Source organism: Oryctolagus cuniculus, chromosome 4 (assembly GCF_964237555.1).
Source record: "Oryctolagus cuniculus chromosome 4, mOryCun1.1, whole genome shotgun sequence".
Taxonomy (NCBI): Eukaryota; Metazoa; Chordata; class Mammalia; order Lagomorpha; family Leporidae; genus Oryctolagus; species Oryctolagus cuniculus.
In genome coordinates, this window is record NC_091435.1 from 42,847,587 (window position 1) to 42,870,194 (window position 22,608).

Sequence of the window (22,608 nt, forward strand, 5' to 3'; positions counted from 1 at the left end):
CACCTGCGTGGGAGACCTAGAAGAGGCACCTGGCTCCTGGCTTCAGATTGGCCCATCTTAGGCCATTGGGCCCATTTCGGGGAATAAACCATTGGATGGAAGACCTATCTCTATGTCTCTCCCTCTCTCTGTAACTCTACCTCTCAAATAAATAAATGAAATCTTAAACAAAATAAAATGACAAATTCAGGTGTCCAATTTCATTTCTGGGCACAGTCAAATCATGCTTTCATGGTTTATCTGAAAGCATGGTTTATCTTTTGAAGAAACTCAACAATGTTTTTGAAATAAGATCTGAAATTCAGTTTCACATAGAACTACAAACAATTTGAATCAAGATCCTCTCCAGATCTTATACCAATTAAGAAATTGTAGTAACCTGAAAATTGTACTGGAGACATTTGGGAAGATTTGTGTTAATTTTAGCACACTGAATGCTAGATTTCTATTGATCCTCCCTTGCTGACCCCTTTGTTTCTGTCTGAGGGGTTACAATCCTTTCATTTGAAGATCTTGCACTGACTCACAAGAGGCAGTCACCATGATTCACAATATCCATTTTCCCTTCTTATTACTCCCAGAAGAATAATTAGACTCAGATTTCAGTATTCCCGGAGAAATGAGCTCAAAGTCTGAACTTGGAGGAGGTAGCACTAGCACCAAAGGAAGTACAAGATGTTGATTCTTCATATCAGCCAGGATACTTTGTAAAATGTATGGAAATCAATTCTCAATGTGTAAAAAACTGTTAAGGAAACAAATTTAGAGTGGGTTGAATCTAACTACTTGTGTACACTTACTAGAGATCCTGAATTAAATACATTGGTTTATGGTGACTGGTTGGATAATTCAAATTTAAGCTAAATGGTGCCCTGTGTTAAATAAATTTCAGGTGATTTAACATTCTTGATATTATGTCTGTGAATAAATGCCAAAGCTAGAGGATATGGGGAATTTGGAGCAGAAATATTATTTGTGTTATTCTTCCTGAAGTTCTCAGAGGTCAGTCATAACATCAAAGCACTGAAAGTGTAATTGAAAGGGAAGAACCTGTGTACTTGAAGTGTTCTATCTTATATTTTGGATGTGTTTTTGCAGTCAGGACAACAAATAAAGAATGGGTTTCTTGGTATTAATGGACGTGCCAGTATCCCACAGCCAAATCACAGCACTAACAGCTAGGATTGAAAAGTTAGAGCATTTCTGAATTGGGCAGCTCCACTGAAATTGAAATATTAATAACAATTTTATTTTAGATATCTTTGGTAGTAGCAAAATGATCAAAGAATCTCCATAACTAAAAGAGTTGAGCATCATGCTGGAATATGTCATATTCATGTTTGGAAAAACAAGAACTAAAAAAGAAAATGTTCTGCTTAGAGACGTTTCTGAGTTACCATGTTGGAGAGGTAGCAAAAAAATATATTGCTCTGACCTATTTCATAAGAATTCTATAAAGTTACTAGTTTCAAAAAGTAAGACTGAAGTGTTAACTGCTCTTCTACTTCACCTTATAAACCAATAAATACAATAGTACATATAATGTCTGTACAAATAGGGATGCTGTATAAATTCTAACAACTCACTCACAGGAGAAAACCAGACAAACATCTAGGATCTTGGAGCAAAGTTATGATTTTATGTGCCAATAACAACTCTTATTTATTTTTAAAAAAGATTAATTTATATAAAAGGCAGAGAGAGAGAGAGAGAGAGAGAAACATCTTCCATCTGCTGGTTCACTTCCCCAAATCGCTACAACAGCTGGGGATGGGCCAGGTTCAAGACAGGAACCTAGAATTCCATTTGGCTCTCCCACATGGGTGGCAGAGGTCTAAGCACTTGGGCCATGATCTGCTGCTTTCCAGGTAGGGAGTTGGGTCAGAATTGGAGCAGGAAAGACTCAAACCATCACCCATATGGGATAATGGTATTGCAGGTGATGGCCCAACCTGTTAGGCTACAATGCCAGCCTCAGCAGCTCTTACTTTAAAAAGGGGCTCTACCTTTGCTACTGGTCCCACAGTAGAGACTGAATGGGACATCTTACTTAGAAACTTTATGTCTGAATTAGCTAACATGATTGTGATTAGCTGTTATCAGTTGGGATTTTACATGTTTGATACCACAAATAAACTACATAATCAGATAGCTCGGACACTCATGAGACATAATTCTGTTAAATTTCCACCTTTCCTTCAATTTTAGCAGATTCCTTAGGTCATGAAACTAGGGCCCTTCTAATGGGATTAAGGCTTATAAAAACAGAAGAGGATATGGCCACTCTGTCTCTGTCTCTTTCTGCATGTTGGTACCAAGGCAGACCATGTGAGGACACATAGCTAAGAAGAGCGTTATTATCAAGAACTTGACCTTGTTAAAAACATGATTTAGAATTTCCAGTTTCCAAAACAACGAGAAATAAACATTTGCTGTTTAAGCTATCCAATCAATGATACTCAGTTCCAGTGACTCAAAGTTGACTAAGATAAAGAATTAGGAATTCCAAATCTGCAGTCAGCAAACTGATAAACTAGCAAAGCTGATGATATAAGCCCTAGTCCTTCAGTGTAAGAATAAGCAGTTGCATGACACAACAATAGCTGAACCCAAGAAGAGCCGAGATTACATTTCAGGTCCAAAGGCATGGGAAGACTAATGTTTGGAATTAAAATGCCAGGTAAGCCAAGTCCCCTCTTACTTGTGTAGGGTCAGCCTTTTTCTTCTGTTCAGGTCTTCAACTGACTGGAAGGACACCAGCATAAAGTTGAGAAATTTCTTTTTACAGTTGACAGATTCAAGTATTAATCCCATCCAAAACATCCTCTGGTGCATACTCTAGATGTTTGATGATATACGTTGGTGTCCTGCTGCCCTGCAAAGTGACATATTAAATTAACCATCACAAGTCTGAAGGGTAACAACAGTAAAGGTAAATATCCACTAGGAAAGAAATTTGACCATGACCTCTAATTTGACCACGACCTCTGTTTACTCACTGTGCTTGGTAAAACCATTGGCTGGAGGTTCCAATATATCTCAATTCATCTACACTAATAATCAACTATGCATTTAAGGCCTCCAGAAGCACAACACTTAGGACCAGTTCAATGAAAATACCACGAAAAGTACAGCATAGAAAACTAATAAAGGAGTTGTAATAATTGGCAAGATATGTAAAAGATAGTCAATACCTAAGTGGATGTTCTGAAAAAACGTATAGCTGTGGAGAAGATCTGCAATAATCAGATAAGATTTTTCATTCTGTGAATGTCAGTCAACCTCTTTACCTATGACCTTAATGGATTAGCAAACTGAGAAAGAATGCTTTAAAAAATAATGTGAGGTCACACACTTAGGCTCCTTCTTACCATGGTAAATCTGGCTACCTCTGTTGTGGGCTGGATCACCACTTTGCTTTGTGGAGATAACTTTCCTGCTATTTTATTTCTGATTCTCGCCTCTGGGTGAGATAAGAATTTAAAGCAGGGACTTAGATAAAATGCAGGAATGAGAATAAGATTAATTTAAAGAAGTAGAGACAGAGTGCACATTTATAGGTACACATAGGCAGCCACATGGAGAGAACATATATATCTCCCAACCCAAGTACAGGGATCAACTTTACTGAGTAAAGGGTGGTGCCCTAAATGAATATACAAATGGGATGGAGTTTGGGCAGAGTTCAGTGTGCGTGGTGTCCTATAAAAAGTTTCCTGGTGTCTCTATGTGGACCACGGTGTATACACATTCATCCAAACATCAAACTGACGAAGGAGGCTCTAAAAAGTAAATAGGTTCTGGTGGCACTTTGATGAACCTTTACCTTTCAATCATTTAACTAGTAGCAACTTATCCTTACAATAATCCCACTTACTCTAGATAAATATTACCATTTTCTACTTCTAATTTTTGGTCTTCATAATCACCTATGGATTTAGAAAATTAATTATACATTGGGCTGGCACTGTAGTGCAGCAGGTTAAGGCCCTGGCCTGAAGCGCCAGCATCCCATATGGGCGCCGGTTCTAGTCCCGGCTACTCCACTTCCGATACAGCTCTCTGCTATCACCTGGGATAGCAGTAGAAGATGGCTCAAGTCCTTGGGTCCCTGCACCTGCGTGGGAGACCTTGAGAAAGCTCCTGGCTCCTGGCTTCCGATTGGTGCAGCTCCAGCCATTGCAGCCATTTGGGGAGTGGACCAGCAGATGGAAGACCTCTCTGTCTCTACCTCTCTCTGTAACTCTTTCAAATAGATATTTTTAAAAATTAATTATTCACTATCATTATGATCTGTGCTACATTGCTTTGGATCAGTACATTCACTGTTCACCAAGGAGTTACGCAAAAGATTGTTCTCCAGTAGAATCATGCACATTTCTATGCACTCCATCATCCAGAAGTGGTTGACCCAATAATATAGCAGAATGGCTTATAGAAGAATTTCTATGGGGTTTTCTATTTACCAACACTTTATGTGATTGGAAAAATGTGCTAAAAATTTGAGTTTATGCCCTGATGATGATAAACAGTACATTTTGTCTCAGGCCAGAAAACAGATTTGGGGATTGCTTAATGAATGTGGGAATGACTTCCAGGGTTTCCATTCTGTTCCATTGGTCTACAAGTCTGTTTCTATGCCAGTACCAGGCCGTTTTGATTATTACTGCCCTGTAATGTATCTTAAAATCAAGTATTGTGATGCCTATGGCTTTGTTTTTGTTGTATAAGATTGCTTTAGCTATTCAAGTTCCCATGTTTCTGTGTGAATTTTAGCATCATTTTTTATAGATTACAAAGAACATCATTAGTATTTTGATTGGGATCGCATTGAATCTGTAAATTGCTTTTGGTAGTATGGACATTTTGATCATATTGATTCTTCCGATCCATGAACATGGAAAATTTTTCCATTTTAATGTCTTTTTATATTTCTTTCTTTAGTGTTTGGTGATTTTCTTCATAAAGATTTTTGACATCCTTGATTAAATTTATTTCAAAGTATTTGATGCTTTTTGGAGCTATTATGAATGGGACTGATCTTAAAAGTTCTTTCTCAGCCATGATATTGTCTGTGATACAAAGGCTATTGATTTTTCCATATTGATTTTATATGGTGCCACTTTATCAAACTCTTTTATGAGTTCAAATACTCTCTCAGTGGAGTCTTGGATTCCCTATATATAGGATCATATCATCTGCAAATAAGGATAATTTGATTTCCTCCTTTCCAGTTTGTACCCCTTTTCTTTCTTTTTCTTGTGTAATGGCTCTGGCTAAAGCTTCCAGGACTATATTAAATTGCAATGGTGAGAGAGGACATCTTGCCTGGTTCCAGATATTAGAGAGAATGATTCCAGATTTTCCACGTTCAGCAGGATGCTGGCTATGGGTTTGACATAAACTGCCTATATTGTGTTGAGAAATGTTCCTTCTATATCAAATTTGCTTAAAATTGTCATCATGAAAAGATATATTTTATTAAATTCTTTCTCTGCATCTGTTGAGATAACCATATGGTTTTTGTTCTTCAGTTTGTTAATGTGGTGTATCACATTGATTGATTTGCAAATGTTGAACCATCCTTGCATACCAGGGATAAATTCCATTTGTTTCAGGTGAATGATCCTTCTGACGTGTTGTTGGATTCAAATAGCTAATCTTTTGTTGATGATTTTTGCATCTATGTTCAACGGAGGTATTGGTCTATAATTCTCTTTTTCTGTTGCATCTTTTTCTGGCTTAGAAATTAAGGTGATGCAGTATTCATAGCAGCCGTTTGGGAGGATTTGCACCCTTTTAATTGTTTTGAATAGCTTGAGAAGAATTGGAATTAATTCTTCTTTAAATGTCAGGTAGAATTCAGCACTGAAGCCATCTAATCCTGGGCTTTTCTTTGTTTGGAGGGCCTTTATTACTGATTCAATTTCTGTCTTGGTAATGGGTCTGTTTAGGTTTTCTATGTATTCTTGTCTCAATTTCAGTAGATTGTATGCATCTATCCATTTTACTTTTCCCAGTTTGTTGGCATACAGCTCTTTTTAATAATTCCTGATGGATCTTTTTATTTCTGTGGTATCTGTTTTTACATTTCCTTTTTCATTTCTTATTTTATTGATTTGAGTCTTTTTTTTGGTTAGTTGCACCAATGGTGTATCAATTTTATTCATTTTTTAAAAAAAGCTCTTCATTTCACTGATTTTTTTTGTATTTTTGTTTTTATTTTGTTTATTTTTTCTGTGATTGAGTTATTTCATTCCTCCTACTAATTTTGGAATTGGCTTGTAGTTGTTTTCTAAATCCTTGAGGTGCATTGATAGCTCATATATTTGGTACCTTTCCAATTTCTTCATGAAGGCACCAATTGCTATAAGCTTCCCTCTTAACAATGCTTTTGTTGTATCCCATAAGTTTTGTTATATTGTATATTCATTTGTCTCCAGAATTTTTTTGATTTCTCTTTTGATTTCTTCTATCATCTACTGTTCATTCAAGACTGTGTTTTTTAATCTCCACGTGTTTGCATATGACTTTGAGATTCCTGGGTTGAATTCCAGCTTTATTTCATTGTGGTCAGAGAAAATGCATGGCATGATTCTGATATTTTTGAATTTATTAAGACTTGCTTCATGGCCTAGCATATGGTCTATTCTACAGAAGTTCCATGTACTACTGAGACAAATGTGTCTTCTGCCATGATGGGGTGAAAAGTTCTATAGATATCCATTAGGTTCATTTGGGCTATAGTGTCAATTAACTCTGTTATTTCCTTGCTGATATACAGCCAACTTATTTTGGCAAAGGAGCTGAAATCAATCCCTGGAGCAAGGACAGTCTCTTTAACAAACAGTGCTGGAGAAACTGGATTTCAATATGCAGATGTATGAAGACCCCTACCTTTCATGAAAATCCACTCAAATGGGTCGAAGACATAAATCTATGACCCAATACCAACAAATCATTAGAGAACATTGGAGAAACTCTGCAAAACATAGGCACAGGCAAAGACATCTTGGAAAAGACCCTAGAAGCACAGGCAATCAAAGCCAAATTGACAATTTGGGATTATATCCAGCTGAGGAGCTTTTTGCACTGCAAAAGAAACACTCAGCAAAGTGGAGAGACAACCAACAGAATGGGAGACAATATTTGCAAACTATGCAAATAATAAAAAGATTAACATCAAGAAATTCAACAACAACAACATAAACAATCCAATTAAGAAATTGGCAAAGGACCTGAACTGACATTTTTCAAGAGAGGAAATTCAAATGGCCAACAGAAATTTGAGAAAATGCTCAGAATCACTAGCCATCAGGAAAATGCTGATCAAAACTACAATGAGGTTTCACCTCACTCCAATTAGAATGATTCTCATACAAAAATAAACTAGTGACAAATGCTGGTGAAGATGTGGGGACAAGGTACCTTAGTCCCACCTTAGTTGGTGAGAATGTAAACTGGTGCAGCCACTATGGAGAACAGTGTGGAGATACTTCAGAAATCTGAATGTAGACCTACCATATGATCCAGCCAACCCACTCCTGGGAAATTACCTAAACCAAAAAGAAATCAGTGTATGAAAGTGTTACCTATACCCCCATGTTCATTGCAGCACAATTCACAATAGCTAAGGTATGGAATCAACCCAGATGTCCATGGATGTGACTGGATAAAGAAATTAGGGTTATATATACACTATGGAGTTCTACTAAGCTGTTAAAAAAAATGAAATCCTGTCTTTTACTACAAGCTGGATGCAACTGAAAGCCATTATACTTAATGAAATAAACCAGTCCCCAAAAGACAGATATCATATGCTTTCCATGATCTGAGGTAACTAATAGAGTACCTGAAAAGCAATGTATTGGAGTGAAATAGACATTTTGGGATTTGACGATTGCTTATAACCCTTGTGTCTTCCAAGGAGGAACGGTGTTTTTTTTTTTTTTTTCTTTCTCTCTACATGTTATTTATTGTACTCTTTTACTTAAAGTAGGGTTAAATATAAGGTCACTAAGTCTACTGAAAATAGATATTTGTAAAAATGAATAGTGGGAATGCAAGAAGGAGGGAGAGGAAAGGTTAGAGTGCGGGTGGGAGGGAGGGCAGTGGGAAAATACGACTATTTTCCAAATCAGTGTATATGAAATATATGAAAATTGTAAAACTTAAATAATAAAAGAATATAAAAAGAATGTGACAATGACTCCTTTCATTAAAATCCTTAAAAACTTCTTCAAAAATTTTTGTTTCCCATCTGTATATTGCACTGTTTTTGATGATTTAGAGGTCATTGTTCAAAGGAGAAATAATTTTACAAAGGCACAATGCTGATTCAAATTAAGTAAAAATTGTGAAAATCCTACCTTACTTGTTTGCTTCTGTTGCAACAATACTAACAGGTAAAGGAAGATACTTTAACTATCTGCAGTCATAATCTTCATTATTGAAAGAACAGTAGGGGGGCCGGGGCTGTGGCATAGCAGGTAAAGCCACTGCCTGCAGTGCTGATATCCCCTACGGGTGCTGGTTCGTGTCTTGGCTGCTCCACTTCCAATCCAGCTCTGTGCTGTGGCCTGGGAAAGCAGCAGAAGATGGACCAAGTCCTTGGGCCCCTGCACCCACCTGGGAGAGCTAAAAGAATCTCCTGACTCCTGGCTTGCGATTGGCACAGCTCTTGCTGTAGCAACCAATTGGAGAGTGAACCAGCGGATGGAAGATCTCTCTCTCTCTCTCTCTCTCTCTCTCTCTCTCTCTCTGCCTCTCCGCCTCTCCTTCTCTCTCTGTGTAACTCTGACTTTCAAATAAATAAATAAATATTTTTTAAAAAAAGAATAGTAGGAATTTCGGTACTCAGTGGATTGAAAAATGATTCTCTGAATTACTTCTTAATATTTTAAGAACTAGTAGTAAACAATAAGAAACTATTAAAAATAAATGAATACAAGAAATATCAGACATTTTAGAAACAAATGTCTGAATTATCCTAATAATTAGAGTATCAAAAACTTCTAATAAATAGGTTTGTTTTTAAAATTTCAGAGGCAGAAAGACAATATGGGGGTGGAGAGAGAGACAGAGAGAGAAAGCAAGTCCTTTCTGAAGTCCTCAAAGATGGGGACCATGCTGGGGTTGGAACCAGGAATTGGGAACACTATCCAGATATACCACACGCATGGCAGGAACCCAGTTCATTGAACCATCACTGTTGCATCCCAGGGTCTGCATTAACATGAACGTGGAACCAGGAGCTGGAGCTAAAAATTGAACTAAGGTGTTTTGATTATGGGAAGCAAGCATCTTTCTTGCTATGCTAAATATCTGTTCCTAAGGTATATACAAACTTCTCAGGACAAATGGAAATGAAATGTGAAGTGTTAAACAGCAGTTAATATTCTGCCTGTGCAGGGAACTGCTGTAATATGTTCCTAAACAGGCTTTCCTACTTCAATCTCGCAGTATAACAAAGGGATTTAAATCTCCATTTCAGCTCCTCAGTTGTAGTCATGAGTCAGTCTGGACATGTAGGGATCTACTAGGAGTCTTATCCACAAGTAACATCAACCAGGAGTTTTTAACCTCAGATCCATAGTCAATGATTTTGAAATAACTGAAGTTCAGTTTCAGCATACCTCTGCCCGAACAGTTCACATCAGAGTCTTCATGGAAGATTTCCAGCTGCTTTCCCACATTGGATCCTCAAATAGCCCTGTGTTCCAGTCCCAGTGCCTGTTGCCTGTGTAATGAGAGCAATTCTTCCGGCAGTTCTCCTACCAGCTGACACCCTGATCTTGGCTATGTTATGAATCTTGAAAAAGACCCATATATTGACTCCAGTCCTTTTCAACTGCATTCTGAGAGCAGGCCTGTTTACCCAGGAAACTACTGGCAGTTATAACCTCTATGACTTCAGAAATATGATCTCAGTCTTGGCTGTGAAATTTGGAACAATCTTGTATCTCACTTCCAGCACATCTCACCTCAGACCTGTATAGCCCAACCAAGATCTCATTCAGTGATCCAATTTGACCCCTCTCAAGAGATCTGTAGGAAAACACACTCATAAGTGCACATACTAGAAGACCTGCGATGCACATAATCTGAAGTGGATCCTCATTCCATCATTGTACTCAGAGTCCATCATTATATCCACAAACCCCTATTCTATTTTTATACCAACAAGAGACTGTCAAGTTCATTCAGGAACCAGATAGGAACCAACCACACTACAGCCTCTGATAATATGCTTGCTAACTTCAGTCTCCATTGCAAAACCACCATCAGCTACAAGACTTGGATTCAACAGCTTATATACAAGCATAATTCCAGAGACAATCTCAATATCCCAGAGATCTAACAGGAAAATACTTTAAGCTGACAAAATCAGTTTGCAAAGACAGAAAAGGGAATTTAAGCCTTAAAATTCAGATAATAATCCAAAGAATCAGAGCAACAATCAGAAAACAAGGCATCATCAAAAGACAGCTCCAAAACTCAACTCCAAAGAAATAACTGCAAAATAAGTGAAAACTTTTCTTTTTAAGAAAAGATTTTATTTGTTTATTTGAAATGCAGAGTTATGGTGGCAGGGAGAGACAAAGAGAAAGGTCTTCTATCTACCGGTTCACTCCCCAAATGACCCAACAGCCAGAACTGAGACTATCCAAACCCAGAAGCCAGGAGCTTCTTACAGGTCTCCCATGTGGGTACAGGGGAACAAACACTTAGACCATATTTCACTGCTTTCACAGGCCATAAGCAGAAAGCTGGACTGGAAGAGGGGCAACCAGGACACAAACTAGGGCCCATATGGGATAACAGTGCTGCAGCCAGAGGTTTAGCCTACTACATCACAGCACCAGCCTTGAAAAAATTATCTTTAAAAATCCAATGATGTTTAAAATACAGATACACAACTAAATCACATTAGGGAAATATTCTGTGAATAAAATAAGACCTTAAATAAAGAAATTAAAACCATAAAAAGAATGAAATATAAATATTTTAATGAAGATTTATTTATCTTAAAGAATTACAGAGAGGAGCAACACAGAGAGAGAGAGAGACCTTCTACCTACTGATTCACTCCCCAAATGTTTGCAGCAGACAAAGTTGGACCAGGCTGCAACCAGGAGTCAAGAGCTTCTTTCAGGTCTCTCACATGGGAGTGGCATCCCAAGTACTTGGGCCATATCCCACTGTTTTCCCAGCCACATGAGCAGGGAGCTGGATTGGAAATGGAGCTGCTAGGAATCGAACCAGTACCCATATGGGATTCCGGTGTCATAAGCGGCTGCTTAACATTCTATGCCACAACAATGACCACTGAAATCAAAATCTTGGAGTTGAAGAGTACACTGACAGAATTGAAAAGTCAATAGAGAATTTCCAAAGCAGAATTGATGACACAGAAGAAAGAATTTGCAAATTCAAAGACAGATAATTTAAAACTAGTCAAGTAGAGTAATAAGAATAAAAATAGTTCAGAAGAGGGAATGAAGCATAAAGGACTTGTGAAACATAAACAAATGTACAAAAATATATGAACTCTACAGACACCAGAAACAGAAGAAAAAAATAGAAAGTGAATTCCAAGAAATCCTGTTGGAAATTTTCCCAGAGTTTCAGAATGACATGAACATTCAAATTCAGGAAGCACAATGTGTCAAAGTAAGATGAATTTAAAGCAGAATATTGTGAGGCACATCTTAATCAGATTGTCATTAATAAAAGAAAATGAGAGACCCTTGAAAGCAGGAAACTATTTCTTTCATATATAATTGAACTTCCATAAGGCAATCAGCAGTCTTCCCAACAGTTAGTTACCTTAGAAGCCAGGAAGGAGTGGATTGACACATTCATAGTATAAAAAGAAAGTAATTGCCAACTAAGAACACTATATCTCACTAAGGTTTTTTTTTTTTTCAAATATGAAAGAAAGCAAACAAAATCTGAAAGGAAAACAAAATATGAAAATTTATTATCAAAATACCAGTCTCACAAAAATATTCTAAAAGGAGTTCTTCATATTGAAATGAAATAGTGGCCTCCGCCACGGCTCAATAGGCTAATCCTCCACCTGTGGCGCCAGCACACTGGATTCTAGTCCCAATTGGGGCACCGGATTCTGTCCGGGTTGCTCCTCTTCCAGTCCAGCTCTCTGCTATGGCCTGGGAGGGCAGTGGAGGATGGCCCAAGTGCTTGGGCCCTGCACCCGCATGGGAGACCAGGAGAAGCACCTGGTTCCTGGCTTCGGATCAGTTCAGTGCGCCAGTCGCAGTGCGCTGGCCGCAGCGGGGTGAACCAACCGAAAGGGAAGACCTTTCTCTCTTTCTCTCTCACTGTCCACTCTACCTGTCAAAAAAAAAAAAAAAAAAGAAAGAAAGAAATGAAATAATAATAAGTAGCAATATGAAAATATATGAAACTATAAAACTCATAGATAAAGGTAAACATATAGTCAAATTAGGTATACTTCATTACTATAAAGGTGATAATTAAATAATTCTTACTCTAGTATGAATTAAAAGATAAATATAGTAAATACAGTTGTATATTAAAATTATATAGCAGATACACAATATAATTATTTATAAAGGATGGCATCAATAGTATAAAATGTGTGTGCAGATAAGAAAAACATAAGTACAAAATTACTATATGTAATTGAATTTAAGTTACTATCAATTTAAATTAGAATATTGTAACTATAAGTAGTTCTACGTAGATTAAATGGTAACTGTAATTAAATATCTGTAATAGGTACACAGAAAAGAATATAAGAATGGAAACATTGGAGCCAGCGCTGTGGAATGGTGGGTAAAGCCACCGCCTGCAGTGCTGATATCCCATATGGGCTGCTCCACTTCCAATCCAGCTCTCTGCTGTGGCCTAGGAAAGCAGTAGAAGATGGCTCAAGCGCTTGGGCCCCTGTACCCATGTGGGAGACCCAGAAGAAGCTCCTGGCTCTGGCTTCAGATTGGTGCAGCTATGGCAGTGAATTGGGGGAGTGAAACAGCAGATGGAAGACCTCTCTTTTTTTTTTAACTTTTATTTAATAAATATAAATTTTATAAATATAAATATAAATTTCCAAAGTTAACTTTTGGATTATAGCGGCTTTTTCTCCCCATAACCTCCCTCCTACCCGCAACCATCCCATCTCCCACTCCTTCTCCCATCCCATTCACATCAAGATTCATTTTCAATTATCTCTATAAACAGAAGATAGATTTTCTGCCTGTGCCTCTCTTCTCTCTGTGTAACTCCGACTTTCAAATAAATAACTAATCTTTAAGATAAAAAGAAAGGAAACATAGCACTACAAAAATAAAAAAAAATCACAGAGAAAGAGCAATACTTGAAGAAAGAAACAAAATAACTAATTTTAAAAAAACTTAACAAAATGCCAGTAGTTATTACTTATCCATAATTAAATCAAGTGTGAGTTAACTAAACTCTTTAATCAAAAAACAGAGAATAGCTAAAGATTTTTTTAACTTCCAACAGATTCATAGTAGCCTTAAGGCCAAACATAGATTGTGAATAAAGGGATTAAAATAATGGTAATTAAACAGAGTATGAATGGCTACAACTGTATCAATCAAAATAGACTTTAATTAAAAAAATGTTAAACAGAGACACAAAAGGTACTTACATAATGATAATTGTTTCAGTTCATCAAGAAGTTATAACAATTTTAAATATATGTGCACATAGTATGAGAGCACCTAAATATATAATGAAAACATTAATAGATTGAAGAGCGAGATAGGCTACAATACTGTAATTGTAGAGGAATTCAGCACTTCACTTCCGATAGTGTACATAAGAGACCTATCAATTTGAAGTGGACCTTCATTCCAGCATTGTAGCCACAGACCAAAGATTGGAAAAGACTGGACTGGGTAACTGTTTAGAGCAAATGGACCTAACAGACTATTCTCACAGACTATCTCATACAACATCAGCAGAATGCATATTCTTGTCAAGCACATGAAGCATTCACCAACACAGATCACAAATAGGGTCATAAATCAACCATTAAAATTTTAAAAAGACTGTGAAGTCATAGCATATCTTTCTTTTTTTTTTTTCATAGCATATCTTTCTACAATATAATGAAGTGAAACTACAAATCAGTAATAGGTAGAAGTTCAGAAAATTCACAAGTACATATGTTAAACAACAAGCTCCTAAACAACCAATAGGTCAAAGAAGAAATTAAGGGAAGTTTGTTTTTGAAAAAATTTGAAAACACTGCGGCCAGCGCTATGTTGCAGCAGGTTAATGCCCTGGCTTGAAGTGCCGGCATCCCAAATGGGTGCCAGTTCGAGATCTGGCTGCTCCACTTTCCATCCAGTTCTCTGCTATGGCCTGGGATAGCAGCAGGAGATGGCCCAAGTCCTTGGGTCCCTGCACCCGCATGGGAGACCTGGAGGAAGCTCCTGGCTCCTGGCTTCAGATCGGCGCAGCTCCAGCCATTGCTTCAACTGGGGAGTGAACTGGCAGATGAAAGACCTCTCTCTCTCTGCCTCTCCTTCTCTCTCTGAATAACTCTGACTCTCAAATAAATAAATAAATCTTTAAAAAATTTGAAAACATTGAAATTTAAATTTGCAACACACCAAAATCTGTGGAATGCAGAAAAAGAAAATCTAAGACAAAATTTTATGGCAATAAATAACTACAAAGAAAAAAAAAAAAAACCGAAGAGCTCAAATAAGAAACTGACCATTATATCTCAAGAAACTAGAAAAGCAGGAACAAAATGAGTTGAAGGAAGGAAATCAATACATCAGAACAGAGTTAAATGAAAGGGATACTAAAAATTCATTGGAAAGTATCCACAAAACTAATAGTTCTTTGAAAATATAATCAAACTCGATAAACCTCTGGCCATACTAAGGAAAAAAAAGAGAATTCAAATAAAATCAGAAGTAAAAAGGGAGGCATACAACTGATACCACAGAAATATAAAGGATTATACAGACTATTCTGAACAATTACATGCCTACAAGTGGATTAACCTAGAAGACATAGATCAATTTGTAGCAACATAAGAACTATCAATACTAAATCAAGAAGAAAAGGAAAATTTGAACAGATCAATAATTGGTAAAGAGATGAATTAATAGAAGAAAATCTTCCATGAAAGAAAAGACAAGAACCAGATGGCTTTATGATGGAATTCACACCAATATTTAAAGAAGGAATTACACTAATCATTTACAAACTGTTACAAAATAATGAAAAATGAGGAATAATTCCAAACTCATTTTACAAGACAGTATTATATTGATAACAAAACCAGACAAGGGTACTAGAAGAAAGGAAAATTATAGGTTCATATCTTAGATGAACATAGATAAAAAAATATTCAAAAATTCCAGAAAATGGATTTCAACAGCATAGCAGAAGGATTACATCTCATGATCAAGCAGGATTTTTTTCTGAGGATGCATGGATTACTCAACACATGCAAATCAATAAGTGCAATATACTACATTAGCAGCATAAAAGACAAAACTATATAATAATTTCAATAGTTACAGAAAACTTATTTGAGAAATTGAACATAATTTATGATAAAAATCTGAACAAATTAGCCTTAGAGGGAATGTACCTCAATACAATAAGGCTTATACATGAAAAGACAATAGCTAACTATATATCCAATAAAAAAATGAAAGTTTTTCCTGTAAGATCAAGAGAAAGAAAAAGATGCTCATTCTCATTACTTCTATTCAACATATTACTAGCAATTCTAGCCAAAGTAACTAGGCAAGAAAAAAATAGGTCAACAAAATGAAGAAATTCACTGAGAACATAATGTGATTATGGTTTCTATTTATAGAAAACCACAATGCTCTACGTAACAACTCTTAGATGTGATCAATACATTCAGTAAAGCTGCAGAACACAAAATTAGCACACAAGAATCAGTAGTAATTACATTCACAGAAAGCTAGTTGAAAGAGAAGAATCAATTATATTCACAATAGCATGCAGAAATATAAAACACTAGGAGTACATTTATACAAATAGGTGAATGATTTCTTTATTGAAATATATGAAACACTGATGAAACAGTTGAGAAGACAAATGCCAATGTGTCCCATCTTTATGGTTTGGTAGACTTAATATTGTCAAAATGTTCACACTACCCAAAGTGATCCACAGATTCAATACAAACCCTTTCAAAACTCCAGTGTCATTTTCACAACAATAGGAAACACATCTCTAAAATTTGTAGGCAAGCATGAAAGACCCCCAATAGTCAACCTGTAAGCATTAACCTAAGTGATTCAAAATTTTTAAAAAGTTGTAGTCATCAAAATCACCTGATACTGGGGTTGCATTGTGTCACAGCAGGTTGAACCACTGTTCTTGGGTTCCTGCCATCCATGTGTAGATCCAGACGGAGTTCGAGGCTCCTAGCTTTGGCCTGGCTCAGTCATGGCTGTTGTGGCCGCTTGGAGACTGAACCAGGAGATAGGATCTCCTTCTGACTGTCTCTGTCTATCTCCCTGTCACTCTGACTTACAAATAAGTTAAAAAATAAAATCTTTTAAAAAGTCACATCATACTGGCATCAAAACAGATACATCAACAAATCCAACAGGATAGAAAACCTAGAAGTAATTCCAAACATTTGTGTTCAACTGATTTCTGATAAATTGTGCCAAAAACACACAAAGAAAAAAGGCTAAACGTCACAGATGTTTGGCATAGTGAGTAAAATTCTGCGTGTAATGCCTGCATTCCATATCAGAGTGCCAGTGTTTGCATTCAGGCTCCACTCCTAATTCCAGCATCTTTCTTTTCTTTTTTAAAAAGATTTATTTATTTGAAAAGCAAACTTACACACACGCACACACACACACTGAGAGAGAGAGAGAGAGAGAGGGAGAGAGAGAATCTGCTATCCACCTGTTCACTTCCCAAATGGCCACAATGGCTTGCAGCAGGGCCAGGCAGCAGCCAGCAGCCAGGAATTTATTCTAGGCCTCCCATGTGAGTGACAGGATTCCAAGCACTTGGGCCATCTTTACCTTCTGTTTTGAGACCATTACTGGGAGCCGGATTGGAAATGGAAAAGCCAGGACTTGAGCCTGTGCCTTTAGGGTATGCTGGAGCTGCAGCCTGCAGCTTAACCTGCTGGGCCACAGAGTATACCCCTCCATCTTCTTTTTATTGTACACCCTGAGATGCAGCAGGTGATGGCTGGAGTAATTGAGGCCCTGTTGTTCATGTTGGAGATGTGGATTGATTTCCAGGATTCTAGATTCAGCTTAGCACAGCCCTAGTTGTCAGTTCATAGGAGATCTCTCTCTCTCTCCCCCCACACACACTCTCCCTCTCTATCTTCTTTCTCTCTCTTCCCCCTTTCAAAGGAATATAAGAAATATATATATATATATATATATATATATATATATAAACTTAAAGGGGCAATATTTTCAACAAGTTGGGGAAACTGAATATCCACATGCAGAAAAATGAAAGTGGAATCCATTCCTTATGTTATACCATATTAAAATCTACACAAAATGTCTTAAAAAGTTAAATATAAGACCTAAAACTATGGGGCCAATGCTGTGGCACAGAGGGTAAAGCCACCACCTGCAAAAGCAGCATCCCATATGGGAACAGATTCGAGTCCTGGCTGTTCCACTTCCTTTCCAGCTTTCTGCTAATGTGCTTGGGAAAGCAGTGGAAGATGGCCTGGGTGCTTGGACCCATGCATCCACATAGGAGACCTAGAAGAAGCTCCAGGCTCCTGGCTTCTGATCATCTCAGCTCCAGTCATTGTGGCCATTTAGGGAGTGAACCAGCAGGTGGGAGACCTCTCTCTTTAAACCTGCCTTTCAAATAAATAAATAAAACTGAAAAGAAAAAAGACCTAAAACTGTATAGCCACTGGGGGAAAAATATTAATGTTGTATAACTACTTTGGTCTGTACAAATATTTCTTGCACCTGCTCTCAAAAGCGTAGGCAGCAAAAGTAAAAATAAACATGTGCCATTACATCAAAGGAAATAGTGACTGGAATGGAGTCCAGAGACTATCCAGGAACTGGAAAAGTATTTACAAAGCCTAAGGAGCTAATTTCCAAAGTATAAGGAAGTCAAACAACTTAATAGCAAAAATAGGAATCCAATTTAAAAATAGACAATGGACTTAAATAGATACCTCATAAAAGAAGCATTCAAGGGGCCATGCTGTGGCTCAATGGGTTAAAACTGCAGTTTGCAGTGCTGGCATCCCATCTGGACACCAGTTAGTATTCTCCCTCTCTATGACTATGCCTTTCTAATAAAAAAAATACTGATTTTTTGTTGTTTTTGTTTTTGTTTTGTTTTGTTTTTTACTTTTATATAATGAATATAAATTTCCAAAGTACAGCTTATGGATTACAATGGCTTCCCCACAATAACGTCCCTCCCACCCACAACCCTCCACTTTCCCACTCCCTCTCCCCTTCCATTCACATCAAGATTCATTTTCGATTCTCTTTATAGACAGAAGATCAGTTTAGCATACATTAAGTAAAGATTTCAACAGTTTGCACCCACACAGAAACATAAAGTGAAAAATACTGTTTGAGTACTAGTTATAGCATTAAATCTCAATGTACAGCACACTAAGGAGGGAGATCCTACATGAGGAGTAAGTGCACAGTGACTCCTGCTGTTGACTTAACAAATTGACACTCTTGTTTATGGCATCAGTAATCACCCTAGGCTCTTGTCATGAGCTGCCAAGGCTATGGAAGCCCCCTGAGTTCACTGACTCTGATTGTATTTAGACAAGGCCATGGTCAAAGTGGAAGTTCTCTCCTCCCTTAAGAGAAAGGTACCTCCTTCTTTGATGACCCGTTCTTTCCACTGGGATCTCACTCGCAGAGATCTTTCATTTAGGTTTTCCCCCCCCGAGAGTGTCTTGGCTTTCCATGCCTGAAATACTCTCATGGGCTTTTCAGCCAGATCCGCATGCATTAAGGGCTGATTCTGAGGCCAGAGTGCTATTTAGGACATCTGCCATTCTATGGGTCTGCTGTGTATCTCACTTCCCATGTTGGATCGTTCTCTCCCTTTTTTATTCTATCAGCTAGTATTTGCAGACACTATTCTTGTTTATGTGATTCCTTTGGTTCTTAGTCCTATCATTACGATCAATTGTGAACAGAAATTGATCACTGGGACTAGTGAGATGGCATTGGTACATACCACCTTGATGGGATTGAATTGGAATCCCCTGGTATGTTTGTAACTCTACCATTTGAGGTAAGTCAGCTTGAGCATGTCCTGAATTGCACATCTCTTCCCTCTCTTATTCCCACTCTTATATTTAACAGTGATCACTTTTCAGTTAAGTTTCAGCACTTAAGAATAATTGTGTATTGATTACAGTATTCAACCAAAAGTATTAAGTAGAACACACACAAAAAAATACTAAGAGGGATAACATATTAAGTTGCTCATCAACAGTCAGGGTGAGGGCTGATCAATCACCGTTCCTCATAGTGTTCATTTCACTTTAACAGGTTTCCTTTTTGGTGCTCAGTTAGTTGTCACCTATCAGGGAGAACAAGTGGTATTTGTCCCTTTGGGATTGGCTTATTTCACTCAGCATAATGTTTTCCAAATTCCTAACAGGGATCACTTTTCAGTTAAAATTTAAACACCTAAGAATAATTGTGTGTTAATTACAGAGTTCAACCAATGGTACTTGAACAAAAAAAATACTAAAATGGATAAAGTATTACATTGTACATCAACCGTCAGGACAAGAGCTGATCAAGTCACTGTTTCTCATAGTGTCCATTTCACTTCAACAAGTTTCCCCTTTGGTGCTCAGTTAGTTGTCGCCGATCAGGGAGAACATATGATATTTATCCCCTTGGGACTGGCTTAATTCACTCAGCATGATGTTTTCCAAATTCCTCCATCTTGTTGCAAATGACCGGGTTTCGTTTTTTTTGACTGAGTGTTCAGTGGGCCAAAGGATAAATGAACAAGTGCTCATCATCTCTATTCAAGGAAATCAAGTTAAAAACATGAGCTATAACTTCATACATATCACAGTAGCTTTAATCAAAAAGATAAAAAAGTTGCCAAAGTGTGCAGAAAATAGAACCCTTTTGCACTCTTGGTGAGAATGTAAAATGGTGAAACCATTATGGAAAACAATATGATTGTTCCTCAGAAAACTAAATAGAACTGCCATAGGATCCAGCAATTTCAGCTCTGTTTGTATATCCAAAGGTAGTGAAAGCAGGACCTCAAAAAGATATCTGCATTTCCATTTTCACTGCATGCAATATTCACAAGAGCTAGGATATAGAAGCCATATAACTATCTAGCAACAGAAGAAAGGATGAAAAAGATGCTACATATAATATATGTATATATATACATGTATGTATGTATATTATATATTATATATATATATGTATGGTAGAGTACTATAAAATAGCATTTCTGGGCATGAGATTTAGATGTTGTTTGGGATGCCTTCATCTCATATCAGAGTACCTGGCTTCATATCCCAACTCCACTTCTGATTCTAGCTTCCTGCTAATTCACGCCCTGGGACCTAGGAGAAGGTGATTCAAGTACTTGGATCCCTGCCATCCACTGGAGAGTTATGGATTGGATTCCAGGTTTCTGGCTTCAATCTGTCCCAGATTTGGCTGTTGCAGCTATTTAGAGAATGAATCTGTAGATGAGGGATTTCTATTTCTCTCCCTCTCCCTCCCCCATCTCTTTACTTTTCAAAATAAATAACTAACTAAATAAATAAATTTTAAAAGAAACATTGAAAAAGAAAACTGTGTCAGTTGCAACAACCTGGATGAATCTGGAAGCTATTGTGCTAAGTGAAGTAAGCCAGACCCAAAATGATAAGTCCATATGATCTCACTTATGTGTTGAATCAAACAAAGACTAACTCATAGAAACAGACAGTAAAATAGTGGTTACCAGAGGATGAGGGAGACAAGGTAAAGAGGGTGAAATTGATTAAAGGGTATATCATTTCACTTAGACAAGAGGAATGAGCTCTATTATCTATTGCACAAAATGGTGATGATAATAGATAATAATGAAAAATAATGAAAAAATAGATAATAATGAGTCATGGGTTTAAATAACAACTAAATATTATAGAAATATTCATAATTTCCTCCACATTTGTTTACATGTAGCCAATTGCTTTTACTTTTTCCACATCACTTTACTGAAGATAAATTTTATTTTCAGTGTTTACTTGTTACAGAAGTGGGTCTGGCACAGTGAGTTAAGTTGCTGCCTGCAATGTTGGCATCCCATAGGAGCACTGGTTAGAGCCCCGGCTGCTCCTCTTCTGAACTTCCAACCTAGTTCCCTATGAATGCACTTTCAATAGCAGTGGAAGATGGCCCAAGTGCTTGGTCCCTTGGCACCGTGTCAGAGATCCACATGGCATTTCCAGCTCCTGGCTTTGGCTTGGCCAAACTTGCTCATCCATACATTTGGTGAGTGAACCAGCAAACAGAAGTGCTCTCTCTCTCTCTCTCCCTAACTCTGCTTCTGGGGTGGGGGGGAGGAAAGAAGGAAGGGAAGAAGGAAGAAAGGAAGGAACGGAGGGAGGGAGGAGGGGAGAAAGGAAGGAAGGAAGGGAGGGAGGGACGAAGGAGAGGGAAAAAAAGAATGAAAGAACAGAAAGAAATAAAGGAAGGAAGAAAGGAAAGGAGGAAGGAAGGAAGGAAGGAAGCCAGTCAAGAAAGAAAGACAAAGAGAAAATAGAAAAATGTAGGTAGGTCTTTGGATGAACTAGTAGATGGTTATCCCAAGAACCATCTACTGCTGCACACAGTGACTGATGAGGACTTGCGGAAGACAGCAGACACTGCAGCTAGTGACATCATGGTAAGTAGATGTGAAGTTTCTTTCACTGTCTGGGAGACACCCATGAGGGGAAATCTATGGATTGGTGGTGGGAAAGCAAAGGGGAGGACTGTGTTAGATTGATTGTCAGTGCTCAGAATCATTCTCCCCCTTCAATGCTGTTTCCCGATCTTAGAAACTGTTGCCTGTAAAATAAGTTTCCTAGAATTCTTCCTGGCAGGACTTTGGTTAGGTTATAATGAGGTGGGTGACACTTGTCAGATTGGGAGGCAAGTAAAGCACAATTATTATTCCTCCTCTTTCAACAACTGGCAGATGTGTAGATGTGGTAGATAATGAGACTTTAAAGTCCACTAGCTAGTGCTCCTGAAATCACTCACTTTGGTGCAGCAGCCAGCTCGGCAGTATCTATCAGCAATGGTTTCCTGTACCTTTTGAGCTGGGTTGGAAATAGCAACTTCATAAGTCCCCCAAAGCTAGCAACAAACCTGAGATGTATTGGTGGCTTTCTCTGAACTTTACTCCTCAGTCCTTTCAACAAATGTGTAAGCATTTAATTTCCTGTGTCAAACTCCATACTGCCTGCCATGTTTAAACAGATTTATGTTATTCTGAACCCATCAATAGATAAAAGCTTATAATTTCAGTGACCAAGGACATGGAGAAGCATGTGAAATAATAATACTTACAAAATAATACTATGCATATTAA